Source organism: Lycium barbarum, chromosome 11 (assembly GCF_019175385.1).
Source record: "Lycium barbarum isolate Lr01 chromosome 11, ASM1917538v2, whole genome shotgun sequence".
Lineage (NCBI taxonomy): Eukaryota > Viridiplantae > Streptophyta > Magnoliopsida > Solanales > Solanaceae > Lycium > Lycium barbarum.
Window position 1 is genome coordinate 122,385,915 of NC_083347.1, and position 27,745 is coordinate 122,413,659.

Sequence of the window (27,745 nt, forward strand, 5' to 3'; positions counted from 1 at the left end):
GTGGGGTGAGGGGTGAGAGGAGGAGTGGGGGTTGTTAAAAAAAAACTTTAAAAAAACAATTGGGGTGGGGGCGGGGGGAGGAGGAGGAGGGGGGGGGGGGGGGGGTGAAAAAACAAATAAAGAAAATCAAAACTTAAAAAAAAATCTTTTTTTTTTTGGGGGGGGGGGGGGGGGGGGGCTGGTGAAAAGCAAATAAAAAAATTTAAAACTTTTTTAAAAAAAAATTGGGGTTGGGAGTGGGGGAGGGGTGGGAGCAGGGGAGCTGGTGAAAAAGCAAAAAAAATTAAAACTTAAAAAAAAAAAAAGTGTTGGGGTGGCGGGAGGGGGGGCTGAGGAGGGGTGGGAGCAGAGGGGCTGGTGATAAAGCAAATAAAAAAATTGGGATTGGGGTTGGGGAGGGGGGGGGGGGGGGAGTGGGAGTGCTGGGGGAGGAGAAGGGGGGCTAGTGGATTTTTTGGGATTAAATTGGGGTCTTTTTATATTTTGTAAAAGATTAAGAATTTTTAAAAATTATAATTCAGTCCCGTTTAACTTAATCATATTTTTAAGACAAGTTTGACTTTGACTGGTCAAACTTGTCATCATTTCTAATTAATAGACTTATTTGTCACCCTAAGTTAAATCTTCCAAGTAAGCTCAAATAATGTTCTACTTAAAGTGAAACCTCCAATAATGTTCCACAGAGGCCTCGACTAGTTTCTATCTCATGTACCCACTTCAATTTCCTTTTCAGAAAATCAGTTCACTACCACAAATCCACTACCAAAAAGGCATATCCTACGTAAAATTAAAGCAACTCGTGATTTGTGTGGAAGGTGTTCGATGAAATTACTGAACGAAACCTCAATAAACAAAGACCATGGCAGCAGCAGAAAGGGAATATTACCTTCTTCTTCTTCTTTTTTTTAATCAATAAACAAAGACCATGGCAATGGATGTGAAAAATTTCACCTTTGGCTAAAATTAATGGAAAATTACAGTCAAATACATTTCGGTCGTTTACACAATATGTACACAGTGTATAGGTAGTGTATATAGTATACTAAATATACATATATTATACATACCTATATGATCAAAGTGTATAAGCAATGTATACGTCAGTCATTTGGTAAACTAGATAGGTACATTAAGGTAGATTTCCCTAAAATTAAAGCACTAATATTAATAAAGTGAGCAACTCCTGATTTGCATGCAAAGTGATTGATGAAATGCCAAAGACAAAACTCAATAAACAAAGACCACGGCAATGGATTGTGGAAAAATTTCACCTTTTGCTGAAAAAGACATGTAAAGTCTGCTACTAGTCTCAAACAGCAGTCATTTTCAAAAATAAATGTTTCTACATATGATGACACTAACAATCTTCTTTTGAGAAAATTTATCCATTTACATTAGGACCCACAATAATACATCTTCCTCCTTTTTGTTTTTTTTTCAAAATTAGAGATAATGATTTAAAAAAAATACACATGAATTATTATTTTTTCGCCAATTAAAATTAAAGATAAGAATTTAGAAAAATACACATGAACTATTACTTTTTCGTCAGTTTTACAGTCAAACGAGTTTTTTTTTTAATTATCTAAACTATCACTATCTATATATTTAAGCATAGCTAGTTGAGTAGATGGTGATAGTTTAGGTAGGAAATATTGATGTGCGCTTTAATACATACTTAAATTCAAAATGTATTTTAATACACAAATGGTGATAGTTCAGGTAAGAAAAAAAAGAATTAATAGCACCTCAATATGTATTAAAACACACCTCGATATTTCCGAAACTATCACCGTTTACTCAACTAGGTGTTTTAATATATAGATGATGATGTAGTAAACAGAACAACTGATTGTTGTGATGTAAAACTATTAACATTTTAAATTATTGAAGAAGGTGAAAGACAAGAAAACTTGTTCTAGGAATTTACTTGAATTAGAGATCAAGAATATGACACCTGCCATGGTTAACAAATAGTAATCCCTGCGGTCTACTTTTTTTTGACACTATTTTCTTATTAGTTCGTTTCAAAGAACGGCACATTTCTATAATTTTAAAATGAGAAAATTTTATAGTTATGCAAATGTTATGGCATCGTCTCTATCTCATCTAATCACTTCAATTCCCTTTCCAGGGAATCAGTTCACTGCCACAAATCCACTACCAAAAAGGCATATTCTATGTAAAATTAAACGACCATGGTAATGGATTGTGATAAAGATTGCACCTCTCGCTGTAATTAAAGCACTATTAATACTAATAAAGTGAGCAACTACTGATTTGCATGCAAGGTGTTTGATGAAATAACCGAAAGAAAACTCAATTAAAAAACCATAGCACCAGACTAGGAATCTTACCTTTTGAGTTAACGATCAACAATCACTTTTTTGCGAATTTCAAACCCCAACTGTTAGTTATTTTTTTTCCTACCTGAACTATCAGGATGTATTAAAACACAACTTGAATCTAACTAGGCCAACTATTAGTTGTTCCTTTTTCCTGCTTGAACTCTCACGATGTATTAAAACGCAACTCAAATCTAACTAGGCCAACTATTAGTTGTTTTCTTTTCTACCTGAACTATGACGGTGTATTAAAACAACTCAAATCTAACTAGGCCAACTATTAGTTATTTTTTTTTCCTACCTAAACTATTAATTAGTTGTATTTTAATACATAGATGGTGATAATTCATATAGAAAACCACGAAAAAGGTAATAGTTCATATGTTTTTATGACCATTGTGTCTACTTTTATTCTCAATAAACAATGACCATGCCAATAGATTATGAAAAAAAAAAATCAACTTTTGCTGAAAAAGACATGTAAAGTCTACCACTGGTCTCAACTTCAACAGGAGTCATTTTAAAAAAAAAAAATCTGCATCTGATTGCACTAATTATCTTCTTTTGAGAAAATTTACCCATTTTAAACATTAGGACGCACAATAGTACTTCTCCCTCCTTTTTTTTTTTAAATTATAGATAATGTCAAAGTATCACTTTTTTTACGAGTTATCTACCTAAACTATTATTAACTATTTATCAAAACTCACTTCGAAATTGACTAAACCAAGTGTTTGAATACAGTTTCAAAAGAGTGTCTCTGACAATTCAAACATCTTAAATGACAAGTTTATAACCACAAGTACCAAATGACATTTTAATACATTATACACATCTTTAATTTAGGACCACAAGATTCAAAAATCTCTCTTTATCCTTAAACTCCGTGTTAAGTCAAACTAAGACACTTAAATTAGAACGGAGGGAATAGTATAAAAAGGGCAGCCGGTCAATAAACTACCGCTATGCAAGGGTCCGAAGAAAGCTGGACCACAAGGATCTATTCTACGCATATTACTCTACAGAATGCAACATTTTCAAAAAATAAAATGATCTGTATATCAGTATATGATTGCATAAATAATCTTTTTTTGAGAAATTGGAATGTTCTCCATATGATTGCACTAGCAATCTTCTTCTGTGAAAATTTACCTGTTTACATTAGGATCCAGGACAATACTTCTCCTATCCTTTTTGCTTTTTTAAATTATTGTAACTATGAAACTACATATCTGAACCTGAAGAAAGTGAGGGACAAGAAAAACTGGCTCTGTGAATTTACTTGAATCAATTTTATTTTATTAAAATTGAAGAGTATGATGAGATTGGTAACTAATGTCTGTTTTAAATTAGATGTCTTGAGTTTTACATTCAAAGTGGAACTTCTCAAATCTGAATTATCGGGTCTCAACACAAGCTTAGAAAATAAAAAATTTGGAATATGTCCATTGTTAAGAATAAAGTACTCCTTCATGCTACTTTGAATAGTATTAAATTATTTAATTGTTAAGAAGGATTTTTATATTTATAATTTTTATTGTATTTACACAAATATTATGGCATGTTTATATCTAAAAATTTCAAAAATTATATAGTCATACAAATATTATGACACTGGATTGTTGTTGTATACAAATATTATGACACATTATGACTACAAATTTTAAAATCTTCTAATTTTTTGAAACCTTGTGCCAAGTTAAATTTGCGAAACAAATTAAAATAGAGGGAGTTTTACTTTCATTTGAGACAAAAAAAAAATCTTTTTTGTTGACGGTAATTAATGTTACGGGATAATAGTATTTTTGGTCCTCCGCTTATTGCTGAATTCTAGTTTTGGTCCTTATGAATTATGATATTTGGTTAAGCACATTTAATTTTAATTAATTTAAAAGTGTGATTTTGTTCCCTTTATATATATATATCAAAAGTTTCATATCAGCTCAATGAATTAAGTCATTTTTGAAGAGCGGTATATTTCGAGAGTAACTATTTCTGGTGTAAATCCGAATTAATCTAATCCTAAAATAGGTATTGTGTGCGGAGTAGAATTTTTTTTTTCCTTAAAAAAATCAAATCCACATTCATTTAACAAAACATTTAAATGGTTATTTTGCTTTCAAGTGTCCAAAATACAAGGAGAGTTTGTTTTCTCCGTCACTAAACTGTTTGCCATGGAGACTCAATTGTTTGCCATATTAGAAATACATTGGGATGTTGCCAAAAGAGATTAAGAAAGCAAACATATTCTATTAATTTAACATATCCCTCAAGGAATATAATTCTTGATAGTCCATGATCATCATTTCATCGATCGAAGGTTGTGATAGAATGGTAAATTTATGCTTAATTACATGTCTCGGGTTCTATCTATACAAATGAAATCGCCTTTGGTTGAATCATTTTACTCCCAAAATAGAATATATTTTTTTGGCTCAAATTTATCGAGATTAGTTGAGCCCCAGAATAGAGATTGACTATGTGGCTCGGACTCTCTAGAAATGTTATCGCATCTGTGTCGGGTTCTCTAAAAATTTCCTACTTTGGAGAATACCACATGCACCCCTCGATATTTCTGAAGAGCCCGAGCAACATGTCGGATTGTACACCAATTTTTTTTTTTTTTTTAACAAAAAGGTCACATTCATCTAACAAAACATTTAAGTGGTTATTTTGCTTTCAAGTGTCCAAAAATACATGGAGATTAATTTAATTTGTTTTCTTCAAGGTAGATATTTTTTTAAACTTAATTTGAAATTATCAAGTTGATATTTTCAAAACTACTGCACCGTACCGTGCCTGGAAAACTGCTAACTGTAAATGTTAATTGAGGTAAACTTTACGTGAAATTAAATGCAGTGAAATAATATATAGTTTTTGTCTTAATCTAAAATGAGTAAGCTATAGCTTCTTGCTAGTGTTCATTTTCCTCATGGACAAAAAGGTCTGCTGGAATATTCCAGCCATTTGTTTTTTATTTCCTTTCAGTATTATTCGTTCCATGATTTAATTTCACTTCTAAGTATGTGCATTGAGAGATTCATTTAACATAATGAACAATCTGAAATTCTTTCTTTATTATTTCCAAGTTAATACCCCCTTTATTTTGATATATATGACAAAATTTAATTGGATACGAGGTTTAAAAAAGAAAAGAAAATTTTAAAATATGTGATCTTAAATATTTCATAACATCTGTGTGGCTATAAGACTTTTAAAACTTCTTTTCTTAAATATGTAAAATATTAGCATGTTGCTCATAAGATTTTTCATAAATGGTATTAGCATTCCAAGAATTGAACAGATCGAATAACAACAACAACAACATATCCAGTGTAATCCCACAAGTGGGTCTGAAGAGGATAGAGCGTACGCGGGACCTTACCCTACTCGTAGAGATAGAGAGATCACTATAATAACAAATAATGTCATTTTTATATTTATATCCACTATTTTTATTTTGTTTATTATCTATATATACTCGTTTAATAAAAAATCAATGAAGTGGTATCCCATGACACTTGGAGCAAGGCATATTTGCCTTTGAATTATAAAAGCTTCTCATTAATTAGGAGTAAAATTATGAGAAGTCCAAGTTAAATTGTTTATAAATTCATAAATGCATCATTCTTTTCGTAAGACACTAATAAAGAAATAGTCTCAACGAACGACGGAGTACTTTAATATGATTAAACTCATACTTCTAGTATCCTAGGCTTTAAGTTTTATTATGCACCATATACACAAGCGTCAGGCGGATCCATGATTTAGTTTTATGGCTTCAAACTCATTATCTTATTAAAAGTATGGGTGCAGATATACTATCTGTTGTAATTTTAATTAATTTTTACACATAAATTTATACTCTGCGTCGAAGTACTAGGTTATATATCATTTTATATTGCCAATGTAAGTTGATAGTATGATTATAAATGTAAGTTGATAGTATGATTTATTGTCACCTTCTTCTGAGCATGTATACTTTAACTTTTGCTCTCACAGTTTGCATTATTTTGAATACGGAAAAGGGCCAATTTTTAAAGTATAACGAAGGGTATGGATGAACAATTTTTCAAAGTTCAGGGGTAATTTTGGCCCTTTTCCGTTTTGAATATGTCATGTACTCATGAGAATCTCTCTATCAAAGTCGGCAGCATATGATGGTTTCTTTTGATTTTAAAGATTTGTCTCAAGTCGTTAAGTAGCAAATACTTCATTGTATTTTTCTCTTAATAAATAGTACTAACATTCCTACCAATTCATGCCACTCTTAATATTTATTCCATTTTGCATGCATTAGGATATCAGAATATCTTAATAGCTATGGTACGTACTTAATTTGCCATTTAATCCATTTCTCAGTATCTTCATAATGATTCATATAATATGAATTTTATTTCTTCTTGTTTTCTTGATTTTTTTGTCTAATTACTTGCTTGTAGGAAAAGAGTCAGCTTCTTGAAGGAAAGGTTGATTGGAGAGGAAGAATAGCTACTAAGGATAAACATGGAGGACTAAGGTCCTTCCTCAGTCATCTTAGGTAATGAATTGACCCAATGCTTTAGCCCAAACATATACTTAACAAGGCGGTACGATATTGTCCGCTCTGAACTAATTAAGTTCACACAATTTTTTTGCAAAAGCCTTCGCATATATAATTAAGAATATTCTGACACCTTAGATACAACTTCTTTTTCTTATCAGCTTCGAATGTAAACCTTTGTTTTTACACCCAACAATATAATCTCCCAATCGAACTAACCAACCACATAGCCGACATATGACCAAGATTTATGGGCTTATCTGGAGATTCACTGTGTAATGACCCGCTTGGTCGTTATGCGTGCTTTGACCATTCTATCCTTGCTAGTACTTTCCCGTGGCTAGAAATGAGCGGACGTACGTTGCAAAATGGAGTTAATATAATTGTTGAGACTATAATTAGGATGAATATGTTCCTAAGGAAAGTGAACCATTTATTAAGGGTAGAAGTGGAGGGGTTGTCTTCCCCAATTTGTTATTATTGAGTTAATACTCCATTTCTTACTTAGCATTATGATTTCTAGACTTTGAACGTTCTGAGGAATTGCTAAAGATAAAGGTTGTTGAGAAGTGATTCGATTGTTCAAATCTGCTTTGAGGTAGGTTACGGTTTACTTGAGTTAGACTTTGATTAGTTGATTGTATATGTCATAGAATTTATGGGAGAAAGCATGTCTAGGTCTTCGGACATGGAGTTTGGGTGATCGTTGTTAGTTATTTGATTAAATTGTGTGAAGTGATTCTCCATTGTTAAGGTTGATAAACTTGAATTGTATTCTTGAGACCATTGAAAGGGAGCTGTTCATATATACCGTTCAGAGACAAATTGAGATAGATATATATTATATTATCATTGAGCAGGTTATTTGTGAGTCTTATTATGCCTTGTGTTATTTGATTATGCTTCATTGGTATCGACTTGATTCATATTCTCGAGCTATTCGCGTGATGTGATTATGAGGCATTTATTGATGATGATTGGGATGGGACATATACATCTCTCAAGGCACATTTGACAGGGGGTGATGATGTAGCCTAATTATGAGCTCATGGTCCGAGGTTCTTTCCGGAATGAGTGGTACATAGACACCATGGGTCCCCTGCAGGTCATGGCTATTTGGGGAAAACATTACCATTTAGCATGTGTGTACAGAGGTGAAGATTTTATCATTTATTGCATTACATTTGGCCTGTCTAGTGGTGGTCTTTGTTGGTGATTGGTGACTGATTTCTGAGTGAGGATTGTTCGAGGATATTTGTTGTGGTTTCATGTTTCTTATGCTTGTCTGCCTATTCCATTTATTTTATGTATGTATGCATGATACTAATCTTAGTCAGCCTATGATACCTACCAGTACGCGTTGTTTGTACTGACCTACACTTGTTGCACTTTTTTTTAGTGCAGATTTTGAGCTAGAGACGTGATCTTCCAGACCTCGCATCTAGTTGAGGTTATTCGTTACTAAGATTAGAGGGTGAGCTCCTATCTGTGCCATGCCGCCTGAAGATCTTTCTTTATTTCAGATGTCTATTTTCATCCCAGTATATTTATTTTAGACAGTTGTCTCTTCTCTTTAGACATTGTTGGTTAGAGTCCTTGTACGATGACTTTCAGATTTTGGGGTATGTAATAGCTAGATTTCCGCACTTGTTATTTATTTATATTATTGTTAGATTTTATCATTTATTCGTGAGTAATGTTTTATAATGGATTTAAGTAATTGAAATTGGCTTGATAATGGGTTGAGGGTTTGGTCGCCCACTATAGGACTAGTGTGGGTGCCACTCACATCTGTTTGGGACATGACATACTATATATATATATTACTCACATCATTAAGTATCTATAACCATCAAGCCCACATACTTCTCTTTCTGTCCGTCTCCAGAGCAATGACGAAGTCGAGAATTTCTCTAAGGGTGTTCTCAATTTAATATATAATCTTGGGCCACAGTATAAGAGCTTTTAAGCTATTTTCATATTCACCATGCTGAACCATCAATTTAAATACTAATTTGATGGGTTAAGTCAGTCCAATGATATCCTTAACATAATGTGGTATTATTCGCTCTGTATCAAGCTACCTTACGGTTTTCTCCAGAAGTCCTCACCCGATCAAGAATATTCATATGGGGGATCTAAAGGCATCACCATTATGATCTAAAATACCAATGCCGTTATATTTTCAAGTTACATTCTTTTAGATCCTTCACACCTTAATTCATTCATTAAAGTTTTGTGTACTATATATTGAATATTTATAGGTACATTTGCTTGTGAGAACTTGGCATCATTTGTGATAGGAGTAACCTTGGCGACTTATTTCAATGGAGTGATGCATTGTGATGTAGCTGATGCAGCAACTCAATTTACAAATTATTCAGGAACCAGTTATATTCTTACTGTCCTTGTGGCCATCCTAGCAGACACTTATATTGGCAGATTCAAAGTTGTTCTTATTTCACGTTGGATTGAGTTCTTGGTATGTACTGCATATTCACTTGATGCTTAATATTTATCAAACTGAGTTTTTAAGTTCTATGCCTGAACGGTGTAAAAAGTATTTATATAATCATACTAGTTTTTGGGTAATTAAAGATAATTTTTTATGATTAACATCAATTGATAACTTGATAAAACTGGTATCTAACATGTAGAGGTAGAGCAGCATTTCAATATTAGGTTCATTTGAAATCAGTACTTCGATGCAAAACATAATTTTACATGCAGTAGTAGATACAGTGGGTTCAATGATAAGAACCTTAAATGTTGCACTGATAAAAATTAAATCCTAGATCCGCCTTTGCTATCTTAGGTTCATTTTGTAAGAATAGCAAAGATTGAATGGATAATATTGTATCATATTTGTTGACACCCAATTTTGTCCCGTCTTTCTTCCAAATGTTTATTTGCGTAGTCATTTATACTTTACCGCAATTTCAATTAGCTTTCTATTAATACCGTCGTTTATTATCCAACTATAGTCATTGCCTATTATCATTATTATTATTGTTGTTATCATTATTATTATTATTATTATTATTATTATTATTAATATCTATCATCATCATCATCATCATCATTATTATTATTATTATTATTATTATTATTATTATTATTATTATTATTATTATTATTATTATTATTATTATTATTATTATTTGCATTATGATCACTTTTAACATTTTTTACTTACCGTCTTATGTACACCCGCATCGCATTCATTTTTATGCAATTAAGCAATAGCACTTACTTACTGTTAAACCTTAAAAATATTATCGCACGGCTATTACGACATCGTATAATTTTATTTGAATAGTAACAAATATATTTTATAGTAAGTAATATTTTAGCACACGTTAGTATGTAATTAATTGAAGAAGGTCTTTTATTTAAATTTAGAAGCCCAAATTGTTTCTTTCATTCAGCCAATATTAGCCCAAATCCAAACTCAATCAACCACCAACATTTTTTCGGACCAGCCCAAAACGACGCAGCCCACTTATTCTTTGACCCAACCGACCCATTTCGTCTAAACCTACCCGACCGGCCCATTTTTTTTAATTTGTTCAATCTAAACCTAAACGAAAACTCAGCGCCGCTTCTTTATCTTCTCCTTCCCTCTCTCTCCTTGACGCGAATGGAAATTCACAGAGCTTCTTTCACCTCTCACAGACCATGCATGGTCATTTTGGGGAAGGAAATTAATGCTCGTCCTTCCCCCTGTCAGGTTTCAACCGTTGTAAGTTGTTTTCTTCTTTCTTTTTCTGTTTTTGATCTGAAACCCATTAATGGGATTTGGCCATTTGCGAAGTTTGAATGCTCATTCGTGATTGGCCAGTCAATATTTGGGGGATTTTTCCCTCCATTTCCACAGGTCTCTCACTAAAACAAAGAGGGAATTTAGGGTTTCCGGAGTTCTATATAAAGAACCCCCACCCCCAGTGTCGAGGAGAAGTGGGAGAATCTAGGTTGGACGTACTGAAAATTTTGATTAAAAAGCCTTAAAACTTAATCTTATTTTAATTAAAAAAATCCAGTTTCCAGTAGAATTTCTAAGGAGTTTAGTTTGATTTCTCAGTTCTAAATTCTTTCCCTTTTCATTGTGTTCGAGTATATTGAGGGTCTTGGAAGGAATTTCACTTCCATTTCTCGGTGAGGGTTGTATTCGAAAGATCTGACGTCATTCGCGTTCGAGCATAAATCCGAGACCCCCCCCCCCCCCCCCCCCCCCCCCGCACCCCGTTCGCTGCACCCAAGAAAGGTCAGTGATTCCCCCTTTCTCTTTTATTTTCTGTTCTTTATGTTTCTTTAGTGGTTACGTGTGATTAAAGTACGTTAATCATCTTAGTTTAATGGATGAGTCTATTTGCATGTTAGTATTAGTTAGGACTTAATCATTTCTCATGATAGTTTATTTAATAAATTTTCTGAGTCAGTCCTGTTTGTATAGTTGAATATGTTTATGTCTTAGTTTAGTTTCGGCTTTATTGGTATTTATATGTTCATAAGAGTTCATGTGTGGATGATTATGTCAATAGTATTTGGTTTTTAATCTATTGGTACGCTTATAATTAGGGTCTGTTTTACTTAATTATATGGTACTTTTGGTTTAGGATACATTTCTGTGGATAGTTAAGCCTCTTCAATCCGATCTCATGTTAGTCTTAGCTTAGTTTTCTTAATATAAGTTGGTCTAGTTAATCTGTGTGTATGTAAATGTTGTTGGTCATGGTAAATATATACAAGTCCTATCCATGTTAAAAGAGTAACTGATTGATTTTGAGCATGTTTTGGGGCTGTTATGTGCTATGATTAATCTATCTAGATGATTTGAAGGCATGATCACACTTGTTAGACTACATTTACGCATATAAACACATGTGATAGATCTGTTAATCCATTCTTATGTCTTGTATATGTCCATTATTTGAATTGGAGTTAACATTGGTTTGTTTAGATTAGAATATGTTGTTGGATACGAATTCTTGCTGTTGCAAATCTGCTTAGATTAACCATACTTGCCTTTAAATGGTTCTAGCCTGATCTAGCCTCAATAATCAGTCCTTTAAAGTTGAATCACTCTGTAGAGGTCAGCAATCCTTGTTGTTGATGTTTAACTAGATTAAATGATAAGAAGAAAGTCATATGTGTGTGTATTTAGAGCATGCTTTAGTTAATACATTTCTGGGGAGATTAGTTGGTCATTATGGATTAAGCTTGAATCCTCCCCGATATTAGCCATGCCTGAGATTCATGGAAATCCCTTGGAACTTGTGCAACATCGGGAACACGGGGGCAAAAGCTTTCCAATATTGACCCTCTAAACATCCTTATGAATGTATGTACACGAAGTATACTCAAATATACATGATGTATATATAAGCCCTGTTTGTGTGCATGCTTGGTTTCTCCATGTCATATAGCTTAGTGTTTATATGATCTGTTTTCTTTTAAGCTTTAATTAATTAGCTATGCGTCGATGTGTTTAGTTTAGGCCTTAAGTGTTAGTTGTGTTTTATGTGTTTTTGAATGGGTTAGGCTGAGTTGATGGCTAGTTTGTGATGAAATTGAATCACGTAGAGTAAGTTTAAGAGTGATTAAGGTTTGTTGATCTAAAATCTTGTAGTCTTGTATCCTTAAGCTAATTTAGCTATGACTTGGCAGCTCTTTTAGCTCAATGTGGTTACTATCTTAAAGATTATCCATGTCTGCCTATGTTTATGGAAGGTGATTTACAAGTATGAATCTGTTTTTTTGGATAAGTCTAAACTTGAAGAAAGATGGTTTGTGTCGGAATATGTCCACTGTGGATGTCATTTAAGGGTATCGAAAGCATGCTAAGCTTGAACCTTGAGTTTAAATGATATTGACGTGAGGTTGAAAGTTAGAAGGTCTGCGTACTTGTAGGTTTATCTAGTCTCTAAATGCTGGTTGTAAAATCATGTTGGCTAGGTTATAAAACTGGTATGAATATAGCATGTATACTCATGAATATGCTCCCCTGTTTAATATGAAATGTTGTGTTTAATTGCAATGTATATGGGGAAGGTATATCAAATATACGACCCGTATATACCTAGTGTATATTGGGCTGCATGTTAGGTATATCACCTGTATATCATCTTGAACAATCATTGTTTGGGTCATGAGACCATTTTTATTTGCAAAAAATGCTGGTGTGCTTCTATAAAATCTATTTGCGCCTGTCCGTGATTCATTTGATGAAGTTGGGCCTGTTTCGTGTCAAGAACTGGACTATATTTGGGCCTGACTCTTTGCTTCTTTCTTTAGCGTCAAATTTGACCTGTCTTCCTTGTTTGTTTGACCATGATTATTGAATTGGGTTTCCCCCTTTAGTGTTGTTTTTGGCTGGGCTGATATCCTCTTGTCCCTCAATCGTTTGGGCTTGCTTTCTCATCTCTTTAAGTTCTCCTTTTTTCGTTGCATAAATAGATATAGCCCTTGTGCATGTTGTATACGTAATTCATGCGTGTGTATACTTAGTATTGAATGAGTGTCGATGCTTTCTAACCACAATTTATACTATGTTAGTTGTCGATCATAAAATCTTGCATATTATAAAATCATGTCACCGCTCTAATTCTTTTTCTTTTCTTTTCTTCTTTTGCATGACATCCGGAGTTGCGAGGAGTCTCAAATGAGACTCAATTTCGCTGTTAGATCAAATGATTTCATCGCTCCACTCTGCGTTTTCTTGCTTACTAAGCTTGGCTGAATTAATTCCAATGACGATCGGATTAAATCTCTCTCTATTTGGGTCTCTCATTCTCCCCTCGGAAAGCAACCAGGGTAGAAGCAATATAAAGAGGGGAGATGACGAGAAAGAGTGCTACATTTTTAGCACATCTCACGTTTGTTTAATTTATTTATGTTCGTATGTGATTACTTAGCTATCTTAGAATACTCAATTTAGTGGGGCTAATTGGGACGTTATTCTGATATAATAATGGAAAGGTTTTAATTCATTTCATGAAGCATTATAGTATATCTTGGAAAGGAAAACGGACGCTATTCCGATATAATAACGGAAATGTTTTAATTCATTTTACTAAGTATTTTAGTATATCTTTAAAAGAAAACGAGCGTTATTTCTATATAATAATGGAAATATTTGAGTACATCTTTGAAAAAGAAAAAATAACTTTTCAATGTTTTGAAGTCTACATTTTCGCCAAATGCCCAATTTAACCGAAAAAGAGAATCTACTTATAAAGTTACTTTTCAAATTTATACTAGCTATTTATCTATATAGTCTGGTCATTCAATATATTTTTAAGTCGTTAAAATCAATCGATACCTAGCCATTAAGTTATTTTGTATGTTTATAAACCTTGCATTATCCCATGTTTTCTTTAGTTTAACTTGTAACTAAAGTCTTTTTTCTATAAATTACTACCTTATTTAATTTAAATAGCAGTCTTGTATTTTCCATTTTGAAATCTTGATAATATTTACAAGTTGTTTTCCTAAAAATTTAAAATGCTATATTTGTATTTTTTAGTCTTAATTAAATAACCTAAGTTTGACCGGTTAACCGTGTTTAAGCGGATCTTAAAGGATGCCTTACCCCTTCCCTTTAGGATAATTAAGAACCCTTACCTAGAATCACATTAATTAAGCAGACCATTAATGGAGGCTTAGTTTAGCTTTACCTTAGTTAATAATTAGGTGTCCTAATTCACCATTAAAATAATTAGGTGGCGACTCCTTAAGTTAAACAATTTGGGAATCACCAATATGTTGTACTCCGATTTGACCCGTTTAAAATGGGGTATAACAATGTTAACTATTCCAGAACAAGACATATACAGATTTATGTTGTGTTTTTTGCTCTACATATCATTTGTGAATGACATCTAATTATCTTCTGATAAATTACATCAAACACCCCTTTAATATGATTCAGATATAGATACATTCCTTATAATCTAAAAGTAAACACTTATATCCTATGTTGCTCGGACATTTTTGAAAGATCCGCCATGGGTGCGGTATATTTTTTCGAGAATCCGAGCAACATCGCTTATACCCTTATATTATGGAAATGTTACACTGATGAATCCCCACTAATTGACAGGGATTAGGACTGCTAACATTTCAAGCTCACTTTCCCAAATACAAGCCACAAATTTGCAACATTCTTGATCCAACTTCAACATGTGAGAAAGTTTTGATGGAAAAAATGCAGTCCTTTTATTTATTGCTCTTTATTTAGTAGCACTTGGCTCAGCAGGAGTTCAAGCAGCATTGCCTTCACATGGTTCTGATCAATTTGATGAAAAAGACAAGAAAGAAGCAATTCAAATGTCAAGTTAGTATCTTCAATTGGTTGTTATTAGCAATATGCATTGGTGGTTCAATTAGTACAACATTTATTGTGTGGATTCAAGAACATAGAGGATAGAATTGGGGATTTTTTGTGAGCACATTGGCTATGTTGTTTGGTGTTGTTAGCGCGGAAACAATAAAAGCACAGTAATTAACGTGGTTCGGATCGATGTGATCCTAGTCCACGGAGAACGGCCGACACTTTTATTAATATCAAGGGAGAAAGTAAGTTACAAGATTCAATACTCTTAGGTTCTATGTTCTGTCCTAAATAAATCCTAGCTAGCATGTATTTATACTACTAGGTCTCATCCTTTCCTAGAAAGGATCTAAATCCCAATAACACTCGAAAACTAACAAAGAAAAAAGTTTCCTTTTATTTCTTTCCGCTTTTGAGTAGGAATTGGTTCGAATATCTTCTCAACTTCACAATGTCCACCTTGAGATGAATTTCAAGCTTCCATATGAACGTCATTCAGTCCAATGTCTAAGCCTATGTGAGCTTATAACTCCGCATAGGAAACAAGAGACACTAACCGAAACCTAAGAGACACTAACCTAAACCTTGTACATACTAGTAGCTCTACCTTGCCCTGCCGTTCTCCATCCCGATGCATCAATTGATGCGAACTCCTGCCAAATACATACAATGACTGAACTATACTAGAGGAACCACCTTGGTCAACATATCTGTTGTGTTGTCCTTTGTGTCAACCTTCAAGACCTTAATTGTGCCTTGTTCAACAACATCACGAATAAAATGGAATCTGATAGCAACGTGTTTGGTGCGATCATGAAATCTCTGATTTTTTATCAAGTGAATAGCACTCTGGAAATCACATTTTAGAGTTGGTTCATGTTGAACCCTACTGAATTCTGATTCCAAACCTTTTAACTATATAGGCTCTTTTACTGCTTCTGCTAATGCCATGTATTCAGCTTCTGTTGTGGACAAAGTAACTATAGACTGGAGAGTTGCCTTCCAACTTATGGAACTACCTGCAAGAGTAAAGATATAGGCCGTTGTTGATCTCCTTCTATCAAGATCACCTACAAAATCAGAATCCACATAACCAAAGGCCGAGAAGCCTTCATTTCTCATCCTACAAAAAGTTAGACCAACATTCGAAGAACTTGTAAGATATCTCAATATCCACTTAATTGCTTCCCAATATGTCTTACTCGGATTAGACATAAATCGACTTACCACACTCATTGCTTGAGCAATATCAGGCCGAGTGCAAACCATAGCATACACAATGCTACCAACTGCACTAGAATAAGGAACTTTTGACATGTACTCTACCTCTTCCTTTGATTGCGATGCCATCAAAGAAGAAAGTCTGAAATGTTGTGCTAACGGTAGAGTAACGGGTTTACATTTATTCATGCCAAATCGCTAAATTACCTTCTCAAGATACTTCTTCTGTGAGAGATGTACCTTACCGTTCTTCCTGTGAATCTCCATTCCAAGGATTTTCTTAGCTTCATTTAAATCTTTCATGTCAAACTCTTTACTTAGCAGTTTCTTCAAATCATTTATCTTCGTCGTACTATTAGCAGCAATAAGCATAACATCAACATATAACAGTAAATAAATATTTGAATTACCAGATACCGTCATATGATACACGCAACTATCAAATGCACTTCTCGAGAAACCTTTAGTAATCATGAACGTATAAAATCTCTTGTACCACTGTCATGGTGACTGTTTCAAACCATACAAAGATTTCTTCAATTGGCAAACCTAGTCTTCTTTTCCTTCAATAAGGAAACCCTTGGGCTGATTCATGAAGATCACCTCTTCAACTTCACCATATAAGAATGCAGTCTTGACATCAAGCTGATGAAGCTTCAAGTCATAATGGGCAACCAAAGCTAGGAACAAACGAATTGAGCTATGCTTCACGACTGGTAAAAATCTCATTGCAGTCGATTCCCTCCTTCTGACAAAAGCCATTAGCAACCAATCTTACTTTGTAAGTAGCATCTTCTACACTCGGAATGCCATCCTTTTTTCTGAAGAACCATTTGCAACCAACAGTTCTCTTCTCCTTTAATAGACTCACCAAATACTATGTATGGTTCTTGTGTAGAGACTCCATCTCTTCGGTCATGGCTAAACACTATTGATCAGCTTCACCACACATAGTAGCTTCTTTATAGCTTGAGGGTTCCAGATCCTTTATTTTTTCCTTGGCAGTAGCTAATGCATAGACCAAACATTAGCTTGCGAAGGCTGAGGATAATATTTTGGATAGGCTTCGGAGTTCGTTTGTCCCTTCTAGTAGCTGTACTGTATGGTTCACCTTCAGGAACTACTGTGTGAGCTTTTTCATTATCTGACTCCACCTGAGTCTCTTGATCCTCCTGCTCGTGAGTTTCATATTTTCCTCTACCGTTTCTATTGTAAGAACTTTCTGTCCTGCAAACTCAGTAGAAGTCTTTCCAGGATCAACCATAGAGGTCTCATCAAAAGTAACATCTCTACTGATTACAAACTTAAGAGCATCTAAACTTCATATTCTATATCCTTTTACCCCTTCAGCATATCCTATAAATAAACCTTTTTGAGCTCTAGGTTCTAGTTTTCCATCACTTACATGATACTATATGGGACATCCAAAGACTATTAAGTACGAGTAATCAGAAGGTTTACCTGACCATACCTCATTTGGAGTTTTGAAGTTAATCGCCGACGCTGGAGAACGATTAGTAACATAACAAGCAGTATTTACTGCTTCCGCCCAGAACTCCTTAGGCACCTTGGTATTAGAGAGTATACATCGTGCTTTCTCAAAAAGAGTGTGGTTCATCCTTTCAGCTACTCCATTCTGTTGTGATGTATGCCTAACAGTTCTATGTCTTAATACACCATGAATCTTGCAAAAATTGTCAAACTCTTCATTGCAAAACACCGAGCCATTATCTGTTCGAAGACACTCAATCTTTCTGCCACACTATTTTTCAATTAATGTCTTCCATTTTTTGAAATTCTTAAAGAAATCACTTTTAGCCTTTAAGAAGTATACCCAATCCTTGCGCGAAAAATCATCAATGAAAGTAAGAAGATACCTCTTTCCACCTTTGGATGGAACCTGAGATAGACCTCATAAATATGAATGAATGAATGAATGAATGTAGTCAAGTACCCCTTCGATTTTTTGCTTGGCTGTGCTAAAGCTGACCCGTTTCTGCTTTCCAAGGACACAAAGCTCACAAAAATCAAGTGTACTAATTTTCTCACCTTTCAAAAGGTTTCGGTTGCTCAAAATTGCCAACCCCCTCTCGCTCATGTGACCTAATCTCATATCCCACATCTTAGCGTTGTCATCATCTGATAACTGTGAGGTTGCAGCATTCGCAGTACCTAAAATGGTGCTGCCCATAAGTACATAAAGACCACCCTGTCGCACCCCATTTTAACCGGGGTTAATTTAGGAGTATGACGTATTGGTGATTCCTATATGTTTGTTTTAAGGAGTCGCCACCTAATTAATTTAACGGTGAATTAGGACACCTAGAGGTTAACTAAAGCAAAATTAAAACTAAACCTCAATTAATAGTCTGCTTAACCAGTGTGATTCTAGGTAAGGGCTCTATATTATCCTAAAGGGAAGGGGTTAGGCATCCTTTAGAATCCGTTAACTTACGGTTATCCGACCAAATTTAGGTTAATTAATTGAGAGTAAATAAAATGCTTAAATTTTAGAAAATGATTTTTAGATATTGCTAAAGTTTTGAAAGAAAATAATGTTAGTTAAAATAAGATTTATAGAAAATATAATAATTTGTATAACAGAGACTTTGAATGCCATTTTTTGAAAATACGATTTATGAATGTGGTTAAGGTTTTAGACGAAAGTATAATAGTGTTGTTTAAAATAATACTCGTAGAAAAACATAATAACGTGTGTAAGTGAAGATTCTAAAAATTTAAATGGGACTTGAAAATATTGATGAAGCCTTAAATAAAAGATAATATTTTAATAAGATTTATAGGAAATGTGATAATTTGCATGAAATAAAACTTATAAGCATTGTTAAGATAAAAAAATGTCATTTAAAGAAGACTTATAAATGTGGCTAAACTTTAAAATAAAATGCTGTTTAATATAAGATTTGTATAAAATATGATAATTTGCCCATAAATAATAGCTGAGATTTGTATAAAATATGATAATTTGCCCATAAATAATAGCTGAGATTTGTATAAAATATGATAATTTGCCCATAAATAATAGCTGTTGAGAAGAGATTTGACAGTTTGAAACTTTGAATAAATCGTATTATTTGATTATAGCGATGTAGAAAAATCTAAGCTTATAAATAGGATTCAAAAGAAAGTGAGTTTTCTTTACCATCTCTTATTAACGATGATAACTACGCTTAGCTGAAAATATGCGTGATTGATTCAAACTTAAAAGGGTTATTTATGAAATATGCTTGAATTTATATTTGCGTATTAGTGGTGTTTTGAAATTAATATAACAAGAAATAAAATATGATTCCTTTAAAAAAAAATAAAAAAAATATTAATTTATACTATCAATTATTCTAGAAGTAAATATTATAGATTCTATAAATAACTTTAATGTGAAAAGAAGAAAATGAAAATTATGGGATTAATTATTAGTCTTCTTTAAACTAACTACCCATTACTAAACTAAATCTATTAACTCATTAAGGTTTATATAAACTAAATAAAAACAAACAAACGGTTAGTATACAAATTAAATGCACAAAATAAATAAAGGAGAGATAATTTAAAATGGGCTCAGCCCATATTTTAAGAAGGGCTGCTGTTAAATGGGTCCGGCCTATTTGGGCCACTGCTGGAAACTGTTTACTATTGGGCTTCGGCCCAGCAGATTTCTTTTATGTGTTGCTGCGGATCCGTGGCTGCTGTTGGGCTTAGCCCAGAATATTTTATCCGCTGTAGGTGTAGATTGACCCGAGAGGAGATAATGTTGGGCCTTGACCCAACACCGAGTGCGGAAAAGGAGACAAGTCCCTCGAACTCGTATGCGATGGTCATGCAAAAAATGAGAAGGAAAAGGAAAATGGAGGTTAGAGGGTATCTTCATTTAATAACTAATTCGTCATGAATTTAAAGGGAGAGCACTTGGACATGATCACACATATTAGCGTATATATCAAGTATAACATAGTGGTATCTGCTGTATTGCATAAAGAAAATCAAGAAAGAACAAGCAGATAGGAAAAGAAAAGTCCAAATACACTTAAAGACAAGTAGAATGCAAATGATGGTAGAGAAAAGCCGAAAACAGTGATTAAGAATGTAGCATTAAAGGACCAGCCCGGTTCGACACATATCAATTCCATCTTATCAAGAATAGTACCATACACTATGGGTATACACAATATACAACCTCATATACATTAGAGTACATATAAAGTATATATATCGTGCATATCTGATGTTTACTTAATCGTGACAATGCCAAACAAGAAGAAGAAGGGAGGGGGAGAGGCAGTGTAGGCAGCAGAACACATCACTCATTTTTTAAGTAGCCTTAAACGTACATGTATACATACATTTACAGAAGATATATATAAATACACTCAGCATATTTACTCCTTAAAAAAATGCTATGATATTCATGAAATAAAGGGGCCAAACATACAGAAGCAACTCAAATTCCTCATTCAACTTTAGACAACATGGAAAGAATACAGAGGTTCTCATGAGCCATATAAACACATTGGCATACATTTAAAGCTCAACATTGCAAACATATCATTCAAAAAAAAGGAATTACCGGGTTCAAAGACTGATCTATGCTTTTCATTCTTGAACGCAAGGGAATAATCCCAAACTAATATCACCAACATTGAAGGAAAAATGACATCATATCATATGTTCACAAGTACACACTCTAACACAGATCAAACTTAGGTTTAAACAAACAACATACATTCATGATAATAAACTTTCTCGGGCTTTAAACCAACAGCAGTAATTAGCATGATGTTATTTACCCTAACGCATAACATTTAGGCTATCGTTCGTATTTAAGATACACAGAGAACCAACTTAACATGTTTTCTAAACCAAAGACATCATATAACTGAATGAAACAGACCTTAATTATAAGCATGCCAACAAGTCAGAAACTGAAACGTTATTAACATGATCATCCACGCATGAGCTTGTATGAATATATGAATGCTATTAAAACTGAAACTAAAATAAATGAACATATAAGTACTATTGACCACTAAACTGAAACTGAACTAATTAATCATAAACACATATAAATGTTGCTAAGCTACCCAAACTGAAACTAACAGTTAACACAGCAGACATATATGAACGCATAAGTGTTATTAAACCACTAAGAGCTGAAAATCAAACCCAACAGCAAACAAGCCACAACAAACTAAGGCACAGAACTGGATTTTTGTTCATTTAAGGAAACGCATTCTGAAATCCTTAGATATTAAAGCCAATAGCAAATTAACCATTTTAGACAGAGTCATTAAAGAGCATACAATGTCTTGATCGGTTTGACAAACCAAATCACTTATCCTTTGATCTTTATGAACATAATTTAGATCCAAGCAAACTTATACAAAACTGGTATGCAGCTTATCATAAAGGTTTAACATACAACAAATTTTAAACTTCCTAAAGCCAAATATCTCCTTGAAATGCTGTAAAAAATATTGACATATACATACTTAGAGGTGAGTTTATACTACCAAAAAAACTAAACAGCCACTTATAAAGTCCCACAGAGATCTGATAAGATATCCAACATGCTACATAAGTATCTTAGAAATTCTGACCAAACAAGATATCCCAGCTAGCAAAATATAATCACACTGATCATTTGCACAAGTAACCCAATGTCTAATAGAGAGTAAGCCACTAGGAGAATAGAAATGACTTGCTCTTTGCAATTCACATGAGCTCATACGAATCCAAACAGGGCCATATGCAAGTTGATTTTAACCCATTGGATTAACTAAACATGCAGCTAGATTCAGGTAATCTAAGACCAAACATGTACTTAATAGGATTTAAGGCTAATAACATCTAACCCATGCCACATAGTAACTAAATTAAACAGCAACTTAAAACATGTTTAACCATAAAACATACCAACCGAATACGTAATCAATTACAAATAATCAAAGAAATCGAACAAAAATGCAAAAATAAAGGAAAGGGGAATCACTGACCTTCTTCAGGTGCAGCGAAATGAGGCGAAGGTTTCGATATCTACCTCGAAGACTACTGAACCAGAGCTCGCGATACTTGAATTCACAGCACAAACAAAGCAGACAAAAACAGGAAAAACAAACAAATATCCTAATATTTTGGACTCGATTTTTTGAATTATTTAAACCACTACAAATTCGATATTTTGGAAAACTTTAGGATGACTCAGAACTCTTTATTTCAGAAGGGTTTCAGATGATCCCAGAACTGTTTCAGAACTTTAACTTTTCAGGGGGTTTTTCTCGCGATTTGAAAGCTTCGATTCTTGGGGGGTTTCCTCCATCCAAAAAATCCTCCCTAACCGAATATACTCCACCACTATTTATAGGATTTTTATGCTGAAGAAAGAGAGAGAGAGAGAGGAGCGGGGGTAGAGGAAGTGGAGGTGACAGAGGAGCGTGGGGGACAGAAAAAAGTGGGGAACATGAGCGTAGGAGAGACAATCGGAAGTGGGGGGAGCGGCGTGGTTGGAGAGGAGAGAAGAGAGAGGAAGGAGCGAAAAGAGAGAAAGGGGAGGGGGCGGCTAAGGAGAAGAGGAAAAGAACCCTAGGGGTTTTTTTGTTGAAGAGGGAATTGGACCGGTCCGGACGGGTAATGGGTATGGGCTGGTTTAATGTTTAAAATCTTGGGCTGGGGTGAATTAAAATGGGCTGGTAAATTAGAATGATGCCAGGTAAATTAAAATGTGGACTGGTTTTGTGAATTGGTCCGAAAATAGTATGAGTTGATAGAGCTACTACATTTAAATAAAAGACCTATTTAAATAACTTGTGTTAAAATATTATTTAATATAAAATATGCAATTATTAGTGCTCAGATAAGAAATGGCGTTGTAATAGCCGTGCAATAATATTTCAAAAATCCGCAGTAAATAGAAAACTATTATCTAATTATGCAAAGATGAATGCGATGCATGTGCGTAAGCTGGCAAAAAATGCCGGAACGATAAAAAATTGTGAATAATAATAAGAAGAAGAATTATAATAATAGTAATTATAATAATAATAATAATAATAATAATAATAATAAATATAATAATAATGATAATAATAATAATAATAGTAACTGTAATAGAATAATAAAAGGTGGGTATTAATAAGAGGCTAGTAATTATAGTAAAATATAATATATATATATTTTTTAATTTTCCAAAAATATTAGACGCGTAAAGAGGTATTTCGGAGGAGAGGCGGGACAAAATTGGGTGTCAACACACCCTCCAGTTTGACCTTTACATCACCAGAGAACCCTTGGTCACCTTGCAAATTCCACCTTCAGCCGCATACCTATATCCGAGCTTATCAAAAATACCAAGAGAGATCAGATTCTTTTTCATCTCAGGAACATGTCAAACATTAGATAATGTTCTTATGATGCTGTCATGACACCGTATACGGGATGAACCAATGCCTGTTATTTCACATACTGCTTACCCATAAGTACAGTCCCACTCGTCTGCTCGTAGCTAGTAAACTAATCTTTTCTGAAGAACATATGAAAGGTATAAGCTGAATCTAAAATCCACTTGTGTGTCTGAATGTCATCTGTTGAAGTAGTTAGCACATAATCTTCTCCAGATGTCTGAGCTACCTAAACTGTAGATGCACTGGTTGTTGTTTTATCAATCTTCTTATTCGGGAAATCCTCTCAAAGTGACCCTTCTGTTGACGACCCCAACATTCAACATCCTTTCTATTCACCCTTTTCCTAGACTTTGACTAGCTACTTATTTGCCTCTTCTTCTTTGGCTCGAGTGACCTCTAATTGTCAAACCCTTACCATGGTCCTCTTTCTCACCATTGTTGATATGGTTTCTTAATTCATCTGAATTCAATGCATGTCTTACCATCTGTAACGTGACAGCCTCCTTACTGTATTTCATTGAATTAACTACATCTTTCTACGCCGGTAATAATGAAAATAGTAGAGTGCACCTTAGTTCTTCATCTCCCACTTTAATATCAGCATGAGTAAGATCCATAGCCAATTCATTAAAAGCATCAAGATGATCCTGTAAAGTTGTACCTGTCTTCATCTTGAAGGTGTGTAAACACTGCTTTAACAACATTCTAGTTGTTGTTGATTTTTTCTAGTAGAGATCTTCAAGTTTCTTCCACAAAACCCGCAGCTGTTTTCTCGGTACTAATCTCACATAACACGTTGTCTGATAAGGATAATTGAATTGCACTAAATGCATCCATCTCAATCTTCTGCTTTTCGGCCTCTTTGGTATTTTTGGGATACGAGTTGTCCAAAGCATAGACTGATCCTTCTCTCCGTAATAATGCCATGATCTTGATCTTCCAAATGTTGAAGTTATTACTTCGCCCATGAAAATTCGCTACCTCAAACTTCATAGATGTCATAGTCTCCTTGTCTCCTAGATCTCACGACCTATAGGCTCTTGATACCAATTGTTAGCGCGAAAATGATAAAAGCACAGTAATTAACGTGGTTCGGATCGATGTGATCCTAGTTCACGGAGAACGGCTGACACTTTTATTAATATCAAGGGAGAAAGTAAGTTACAAGATTAAATACTCTTAGGTTCTATGTTCTGTCCAAAATAAATCCTAGCTAGCATGTATTTATGCTACTAGGTCTAATCCCTTCCTAGAAAGGATCTAAATCCTAATAACACTCGAAAACCAACAAAGAAAAAAGTTTCCTTTTATTTCTTTCCGCTTTTGAGTAAGAATTGGCTTGAATATCTTCTCAACTTCACAGGTGCAATAATATTTTGTGTTGGATTACCATGGTATAGGATATTTGTTATTAAGGGAAGCAGTACCATCACAGAGATTTTCCAGGTATTTGTGAAATTATTTTAACATAAGTATTAGTAAAACACTAATTGTGTGGATTCAACAACATAAAGGTTCTTGTGAAGGTTAAACATAAGTCTTAGCTATGTAGCTCATATCTTTCAAAAATGTCACCTAATATGTCTAGGAATTTCTAAAAGTTACCGCTTTTGGAGGATCAAACATGGGTTTGACAACATTTTTCAGAAGATCTGAGCAACATAGAGTCTTGCCACCACATATAGATTTTCCAAGTTCCTGTTAAAGTTAAACATAAGTCGTAGCTATATGTTGCTAGAATCCTTCAAAAATGCTACCAGTTGCATGTCAGATTCTCCAAACGGGGTTGAGTTAAGTGGATGATTAACCCGACCCGCCAACAAAGGTTACTTGGGCTGAAATGATTTGGTCAAAATGGGAAAACAAATGTGTCATAACCTAGCCTGCCCAACTCTTACCAAGTTTTAACGCGTATGTTTATTTTCTTATTATTTATTTCATTACCTAATAAAACATTTTTTCATAATTATGGCTTCATATAACATTTAAGAAAGAATTCTAAAAAAATTGACAAGATTTTTCAAAAAAAAATAAAAAAAATCACGGGGTATCTTATTGGGATAGTACTATTAACCTGTACCCACTTTTTAAAAAGCTTTTGCACGTCTACTCACTTCGGAACAACTTTAGTCGTGCGATATGTTTGAAATTAGACTTTATAGACAAGAGTGTCTACAGTTACATATGACTGAAGTTCATACATTTTTGCTTGAAGTTTAGACAATAATAGCTGAAGTTCAGGCAAAAATGGATGAACTTCAGGTATAGGAAAAATTGACTAAACTTTAGCTAAATAAAGCTTTAGACGTTTTGTTTGAAGTTAGGCTTGACACCGCATGTGTGCAGTTCTTTCGAAGTAGATAGACTTGCAAATTTTTGCGCATTATGGGTATGGTTTAAATAGTAATCTCAAATTCAGGTATCTATGTACTTCTGCCGGTTTCTCAACGGTCAAATTTGAGCTACATTGATAGCCAACTTTTAGATAAGCTAAATTGGACGGATCAAAATAGGTTGAATTAATAAATAGACGGGTCATTAATCCATCCAAACTTGAACATGTCATGGTTTTATGAGCTAATTTTTGTCACCTCTATCAATAGGCATAACATACTTACAACGGGTTGGGATTGGCTTAGTCCTGTCCGCTTTATCTATGACAACAACATCCATCTTAGAAGTTAAGCGCAAACAGGTTGGCGCGAGATAACAACATGCTCGGCGCGATCCTAGTGTTGCAGCCATTGCCTATTAGTGTGTTCTGGCTTTCAATTCAATTCTTCATCTTTGGTATTGCAGACATGTTCACTTGTGTGGAACTTCTTGAATTCTTTTACTCACAAGCACCAAAGGAATTGAAATCAGTGTCATCTTGTTTCCTTTGGACTTCAATGTCAATAGGGTACTTCTTGAGTTCAATTATTGTAAAGGTTGTGAACAAGGCAACTAAAAAAGTTACAAATAGTGGAGGTTGGCTAGCTGGGAATAATTTTAATAGGAACCATTTGAATCTATTCTACTTGTTGTTGGCTGTGTTGTGCGTGTTGCATTTTGGGATTTATTTGATTGTTGCTAGTAAGTATAAGTACAGGGTACAAAAAAGTGTTGGTGATCAAGATGATAGTAGAGTACATGCTTTAAAAGATCAGATGAAGAAGTCACAAATGCAAAATTAGTGATATACTGATCTTGATGAAGATTTAAAGTTGTGTTTGTATTTGCTAAATTAGCAAGGAAATTAGTTTTTATTTTTATGTACTTGAGAATTCAGTTGTTTCAAAGTTGAAAGATTAGTTGCTACGCTACCTTCAAAAATTGAAGTGTGTTAGAGCAATATTAATGTTGGTTGTCTAGCAAAAGATATTTCTATTTTATATCTTGATTTTCTACATTCCATATTTGGTGAATTGCATCTCTCGTAGGGAAAAAGAATTAAATTTGCCTTGTACAATTCAAGCTTGAGTAACTTTACCCTCTGTTAGTACTTGGGTCTAATTTTATTTTCACCGTTAAGAAAATGTCTAGCCTTTGATTCCAAACGGAACTCCAATCGGAAGGTAATTTTAAAAACAGTAAAACGTTTAGGGGGTAAATTTGACATCTTTTTCGAACAATTTAGACACGTGGAGCTCAACCATTTTGTGTTGGAGCTCCTCTAATGGCAATGGCAAATTTAAGATGATTTGCTAATGGTAGGCAGTGGCGAAGTCAAATATTTTTTCGAGGTGTTCAAGTTTTATTATAGATATACAAAAAGGTATTTTTGACTTATATATGCAGTGAAAGAAATGGAGAAAAAGGACGGTCTTGTCTACGCAAGGCTACAAAGAAATTAAAGGCATTTGGATTGTTTCCTAATTTTGAACTAAGTAAACAATTTGTTTACTTT

At 33.9% G+C, this 27,745-nt stretch overlaps 1 pseudogene; it reads left to right on the forward strand.

Moving 5' to 3' along the window:
- Window positions 1-6,151: 6,151 nt before the first annotated feature.
- On the forward strand, window positions 6,152-27,032 carry LOC132620260 (protein NRT1/ PTR FAMILY 4.5-like; annotated as a pseudogene).
- Window positions 27,033-27,745: the final 713 nt, after the last annotated feature.